A 7,452-nucleotide genomic window follows, 5' to 3' on the forward strand; every position below is an offset into this window, starting at 1 on the left:
TTTTTATTGTGAAATTCATTATACATATTACTGTGTTAGTTTCTTGCTTGAATAAAACTATGAAACACACAGACAGCACATGCCTAAACAGTTTTAGAGAAAAGCATGCTAGTACTTCAAGATGCTTAAGGATGAAATGGTGAAGATAATGAAAAGTAATCAATCTCATTAATCCTTTAAATAATACAAAATTAAGAGAGGTTAACTGGTTGTATATTGCTCGTGAATATTTTACTCATATGGAGATGTCACCATTGCCGGTGAAAGGCTGCAAAATTTAGACCTATGATCGACGCTTATGGCCATTGAGCAGGGAGGGATATATATTGTGCTACCCCTGTTGTGACACGAGTCCTCGGTTTTGCGGTCTCATCCGAAGGACCACCCCATTTAGTCGTCTCTTACAATACGCAGGGGGTACTGAGGACCTATTCTAACCCACATCCAGGGATACTGACAACCTATTCTAACCCGGATTCCCGGGGGTACTGAGGACCTATTTTAACCCGGATCCCCACGGGATCCGATTTGATGACGTGGCTTGTTAGACCTGGAGAACGATTGTCCATCATCTAGTAATCGATGTAATTCACAAACATACTACATTGTATGACAAACTTTGCAAAAACAATCCTTACATTTGTCTGCATATTTTATTTCAGTTAAACTTCGTAACCGATTGAAACGAATTTAACTGGTCAAATTTTTATCACAATCGTGATTTTTTTTCGTGAAATCGGTCAAAGAATTTCTACCAATTCACCTTCGAATTTTTAAACTTCCTATTCCATGACACGATGTCATTTGTCAAAACAACACTGTTGCTATTGTGAAGTGACCATAAATTCTTCAATATCACCCAGAGAAAGTATTCATGACGTTATATAACATACAATGTTTTTCATTGTTCTTCCTTATTTCGATTTAATATGTATACATTAGTTTTATTTTCTGAATGGTATCTTACAACAAGGAGATAAGGAAAAGTCATGCAAAACGATAACAAAGTTTCTTGGATTCATTTATTAGAAATTATCTTGAACCTTTTTATCTACTGAAACCACTTCAATTATAGCAACAGTATAAAAGACGTTACAGGCAGTTCGCAAAGAGTAAAAGTTATCTTAACATTCAAGCAAGGGTCCAATATTACGAAGGTGAGTATTTTTCATTATTCTGAATTTAGTACACAAGACATTATGAACTTGGATTGGCTATTGAATATTAGTAATTATTATCGTAAACGGACTTATTGAAGTGGTATCAAAGTAAGAGAATTCATAGTGGAAACTGACAATGGCATTTGATATCTAGAATTCAATTCATAACGTTTCTGTACTTGCACAGCTGTTGGATGACGATTGAGTTTGATGTAAATTTCACATGTTGTTTCAGATGAAGAATATCCGGTTCCTCGCCGTTCTCATTCTCGTTGTTATTTCCATCCATGAAGGTATGTCCGATTTATTTATTATCTAAATACTGATGGATTTAAATTGATAAAATGTCTCCATTCATCTGATTAAGATATAGGGCTCTCAGCAAGTGTGAGTGGGTAACAGCAGATGCTTACTCATCCTACCTTAAATTTGTATTTTAAAGGAATTATGAAATTTATCATTGTTCGTAACCTTCACCTTTTCATCTAAGGACCCTAAGACATTTATAAATGTAGATTAACATATAATATGCACCTATGAAAACCAATACACTATTCTGAACTAGATTCATTCTTCATCGGGTAATGTAGCTATCTCTTTCTCCCTCTCTCTCTGTGAAGAAAAACGTGATCAATTTCATAAATCCTATGAACAGATGCAAAATTATGAGAGGACAAAGGCGGATCCTTGGATATACTAAAGGTGAAATCAGGTGGCTAGGATGCATAAGTATGCTCTGTTAACCGGTCACACCCACCGTGAGCCCTACATCTTGATCAGGTAAACGTAGTTATCCGTAGTCGGCCTAACAATCGGTATGAAACACTTCAGACGTTTGACCCAATGATAGGTTGTATTTGCAAACTAGATTATTATAACGACCATAGAATTTTCGAAACGCTTACTTTAAACGAGATTGTTGAAACCCCCTGCACAATCAACTTGTTTGTGAGTCGCTTGCCTCGATTTAAAAACTAACCATATACAGAACAAGCTCTTGTGTATCGAATTAGTTGAGATATATAAACACCATATGCAGGTGATAATGGACTATTGCTACACAAAATGAGAAGTTGACGATGGAGAAGCTGAAATCATCCTGAAGTCCTTTCCGATTGTCATAGAATTGAGTTGTTATTTTGGAGTTAACATCTATGTTCAAAAAATGCCAAGTCTAAAGCAAATATGAAAGACTCAATGGTGTATTGTGTTCGAGTTCACTGGGATATATCGAATCGCCAAATGAATGATAAGGAATTTTTGACGTTTGTAAGAAGAATAAACATTAGAAATAAAGTTTGTAGTTTTGTTAATGAAACATAAGAGGAGTTTTATCAATTGACTGAATATTTTGACTATGTAAATCAAACTTTATACATTATTTGTGAGTATATTTTTCAAGATACTCATAGAACCATTAATTTGTTTTACTCAATAAGATATATGATAGTTTGTGTAAAATTTTGAATTCATCATAACTATTACTTTAAATACAGATTTCAACTTTGAGCACAATTTTTGAAGAACAGTTAAGTTTAAACAATTTGTTTATATTTTCACCTTTCAGTTTTAAGTGTAATGTTTGCAAATGGGAATAATAAAGACGAAATCGGACAACATTGTCCGATACCTCTAGATATAAGAAACTTGTTTGACTCTTTATGTTTGAAATTGGATTGATGTTATAATATTAATCTACTATTGTTAATATATCAATCTCGTGTATGACAGTTTTAGTTTTTGAAAATTGAACATTCGTCGCATTATAAGAAGAAAACCGTATTCCACCTACTTGAAAGCTTTATAGAATTGATGAGATTTAGAACTGTTTGTTATCCTCCATTTGGCATTATAATCTAGAAACGTAACAATCGACTATAACTAATTTACATACCGTTGACATACATAAAACGACCTTTGATAATCACTTGTTGTTCTTTAGTCATTAGATTGTGATAGCTTTGCAACCTTCTAGCAAAGACAAAATCTATGTTGTATTCTGAGTTTCTCAGCAACTTGAAACTACACGAATTGTGTAACGTCAATAAAAATGACATTGTTTATTGTTTGATTAACTAAAAACATGGTTGAATTTCAACACAGCACAGAAAGTGCACTGCATCATCAACGTCTACTGTAAATGTATGCAGAACAATTATGATTATCTTTAGATAAAAGAAGCAAGAAGCACAACATTTGACTTGGTTTCTGTCATATACGAATAGTATGTGTTTTCAAACCTCTTATCTTAAAGTAAAGATGGCGATCTTTCACATTTGATGAGTTTTATTAGAATATTTCAATCATTGCAACGTAAATTTTCAGTGTTTAATTTACTTGTTAAATTTTGAAATTATGCCGATGTTTATATACTAATAATCTTTGTTTTCATTACGTCAATGAGATACTTTTACTTCATCATAAGACGTTTAACATAGTGACTGTTACTTTGCCAAGCACACATCATCAGAGGTGACAATTACGGTCTTTTGGATATGACATGGAAAGCGGAGGTCCGGTGTCACGATATGCCTTAACACTATGGCGAACCCTTACTGCTAAAGACCCGAATGTCATACTTAGGTCAAACTTTGTGGCAAGTCACCAACAACTAGTGATGGTCCTACATGAGTGAAAAATTCTAACTTACAAACAAACAAAACATGATATGAATTTAGTAATATTCCATTATCACCTACATATGGTGTTTACATCTCTCAACTGATTCGTTACACAAAAGCTTGTTCTGCTTATAGTCAGTTTTTAAATAGAAGAAAGCTACTGACAAACAAGTTGATGGTGCAGGGGTTCCAACGGTCTCGTTTTAATTCGGCATTTTGCAAATTATATGGTCGTTATAACGATCTAGTTTGCCAATACAACCTACGATTGGGTTAAATGTTGTCTTACGTGTTTCATGCCAATTGTTAGGGCGTTCTTGACACACTGATTTTGACTACGAATAACTCCGTTTACCTGATCAAGATATAGGGCTTACGGCGGGTGTGACCGTTCGACAGGTGATGTTTACTCCTCCTAGGCACCTGATCCCACCTCTGGTGTGTCCAGGGGTCCGTGTTTGCCCAGCTCTCTGTTTTGTATTGCTTATAGGAGTTATGACATCGGTCACTCTTCGTTATCTGCAACTTTCATTGGTCACATGATCAAATCCTATAACGTCTGAATTAGCTTTTAAATTCATGTTATATACCAATGAAACTCTGAAACACTGTTCGTTATCTTCGACTTTCATGTAGTACATGTACTAAATGTGATATACATGCATGCTTTTATGAAAAGGAATGTTAACAAATGCAATGCCTTTTCTAACTCTGATATGGCCGTTATAATGTTAGAACTGTTGGTTTTCAATTCTACAAATAAGTAATAATTATATTTTTTTCATAAGGTAACTCAGCAGGAAATGCTACTGTTCCTGGAAATAATCCGCCAAATAATCCGGCCAACCTTCGTACCGGTGGGAATGCTGCTAACAATAATACTAGATCCGGAGCTGTTGCGATAACCGGAAGTGTGGCTTTCATGTTGTGTACTCTTGGTGTTCTGGGACTATCTAAAATTAAACTGTAAAAATATACGGATTTTCTTAAAATAAATTGAGGAATGAGAAAATTATGTTTTAAGGACGTTTGAATTTATCCAACTTAAATTGAGAAAAATTGTCTATCTCTTATGTGAACCAAGTGTTTTCTTAATTTGTATCATAAATTTTACGACATTAGTACAAACTATTGAATTGCAAATCTTTCCAATGATGTATATAAACGTACTTGTTGATAAATACTGATGTTGATATTGAGTTTTGATTTACCAGAATTATACTGGATTAGATCGCAATGTGTTTCGTTACATAAATTAAAAATTTAATACAATTTTTGATGACATTAAATCGGTTACATGACTTTCTTGCGTACGAATACAATCATAGCTTCAAAAGTATTTTAGTTAACTGTACTAGTTATTTTGTCAATGTACTACATACTGTCACCTGGCTTCTTGCTTACACAATGGCATAACAGAAATTAAATTTTAAAAATCATGATATGTATATGCAAGGTGAAAATAACGAACAGTTATCAATCTCATAACTCCTATAAGCAATACAAAATAGATAGTTGGGCAAACACGGACCCCTGGACACACCAGAGGTGGGATCAGGTGCCTAGGAGGAATTTGTTTTGTAAACAAATAAGAATTTCATTATTTAATCAAACAAATTTCAAACATCATCTGTAATTAAAAGTGCAATTTTTGCAATGAAAGGTGAAGATAACGAACAGTGATCAATGAAAGGTGAAGATAATGAAAAGTGATCGATCTCATAACACCTATAAGCAATACAAAATATATAGTTGGGCAAACAAGGACCCCTGGACACACCAGAGGTGGGATCAGGAGCCAAGGAGGAGTAAGCATCCACCCCCTGTCGACCGGTCACACCCGCCGTGAGCCCTACATCCCGATCAAATAAAGGGAGTAATCTGTAGTCAGAATCAGCGTGACAAGAACGGCATAAATATTGCGAATTCATACGATGACTTTGATATTGGAAGCGAAGAAATAAAGGCAGAGTTATAGGCCTATTTACTTTATGATGATAATAACCTCTTTTTTCCGGGCACCAACCACCACGGTCATAAGAGAGGCTGGTTTCAAGGCCATGCCAGGGGATCACTACGAGTCTTCATTAAAATTTTACAACATGAATAATCTCTCAAAGGAATAAAAACTTTCTGTCAGTTCGTATTTATCTTCTCTTGTACACTCTGGATGTAAAATTAGCAACCTAAAACTACATGTACGAGTTCTAACGATAAACATGCGTTGTTCCCTTCTAAAATTTGCAAAAACCCGACCAAGAGTTTAACGTTAACTTGATCCATCTATCCTCCGTCAATTCTCTCTCATCTTTCTGTCGAAATTCATGTTCAACAATTGTGCTTTTTTTATTTTCAAGGAGGCCAACACCACGGTTTCTCCAACCCTGATCGCGACCAAATCACCTCACGGATAATAGTTTCCTCATCTCGTCGTTTCTTCATTTAAGTTGATTCGACGCTCTAAATTACCTTTATTTTACACCCGTTTCATCTTTTTTCATTCGTTCTAATTTGAATATTTATGTTCTCTTAGATATTGTTCCAAATTATTTATTCGATAAAAATCTAACGAACTATATTTTGTGTTGTCCGATCGTTATTTCAGTCATTTGCTATATACACGTATGTATGGAGCTCGATAAGAACACAACTTAAAGAGAAATATAGAAATAAGATATCATTTTTAGAGTTTCATTGGTATATAACATGAATTTAAAAGCTAATTCAGACGTTATAGGATTTGATCAGGTGACCAGTGAAAGTTGCAGATAACGAAGAGTGACCGATGTCATAACTCCTATAAGCAATGCAAAACAGAGAGCTGGGCAAATACGAACCCTTGGATATACCAGAGGTGAGATCAGGTGTCTAGGAGGAGTAATCATCCCCTGTCTTGTCATATCCAAATGGATTTCAAACATGATATCCCTTAAATAACTGTGTCCATATGGGGAAACAAATTAATATCAAAAAATGAAAGCTGTGTTTACACAGAGCTAAACATTTCAATGTCAAAACATGAAGATACTGTTTCTATAGTGTAAAAACTTATACGGTACCAATCTGATGTTATACATCACTTAAACACAGTGAAAGTACAATGTATACCATGCTAAAAACCCATCCATAGACTTTGCTAAATACATCATAGGCTTAAAATAAAGTATAATGTATACCATGCTAAATACATAATAGGCTTAAAATAAAGTATAATGTATACCCTGTTAAACACGTCATCGGCTAAGATCATTATCTCATAACTATTACCTCAGATAGCAGACAGACAGACATGCAGCATTAATTTCAAAGGGTGTAGCAGCCGAAGAACTTGATCGTTAACTTGACAAGTAAAGAAAGGATAGGATTTTACCCGATCTTCAAATTCTTAAATCGTGGAGAGGGGGTTAAAGTAATTAACTAACACTGCTTACATTCCCCCCCCCCAGGTTTTCATTTCTTAAATCGCAGGGGGAGGGGGGCACAACAATCATGCCTCGTTACATGGGCTCAATTAATTTAAGCTGCTTACATTTTTCTCATTCATCGAAAATGTGGTGATGGGACACCCAATATATCTTTATTTGCATATGAAACTAACAGAATACGATCATTATAAAAATCCCCCAAACTGACTCTACATGCCTGGGTGAAATGAGATTTAAACAGTCTTG

At 34.7% G+C, this 7,452-nt stretch overlaps 1 long non-coding RNA gene across 1 annotated transcript; it reads left to right on the forward strand.

The window, feature by feature from the left end:
* The first annotated feature begins 1,075 nt into the window (after nucleotides 1–1,075).
* LOC125657981 (uncharacterized) lies at nucleotides 1,076–5,083 on the forward strand. Its single transcript, XR_007363545.2, has 3 exons — nucleotides 1,076–1,157; nucleotides 1,396–1,453; nucleotides 4,570–5,083. It is a non-coding gene; the product is annotated as an uncharacterized LOC125657981 (long non-coding RNA).
* The last annotated feature ends 2,369 nt before the right edge of the window (nucleotides 5,084–7,452 follow it).

Source organism: Ostrea edulis, chromosome 1 (genome assembly GCF_947568905.1).
Source record: "Ostrea edulis chromosome 1, xbOstEdul1.1, whole genome shotgun sequence".
Classification (NCBI taxonomy): domain Eukaryota; kingdom Metazoa; phylum Mollusca; class Bivalvia; order Ostreida; family Ostreidae; genus Ostrea; species Ostrea edulis.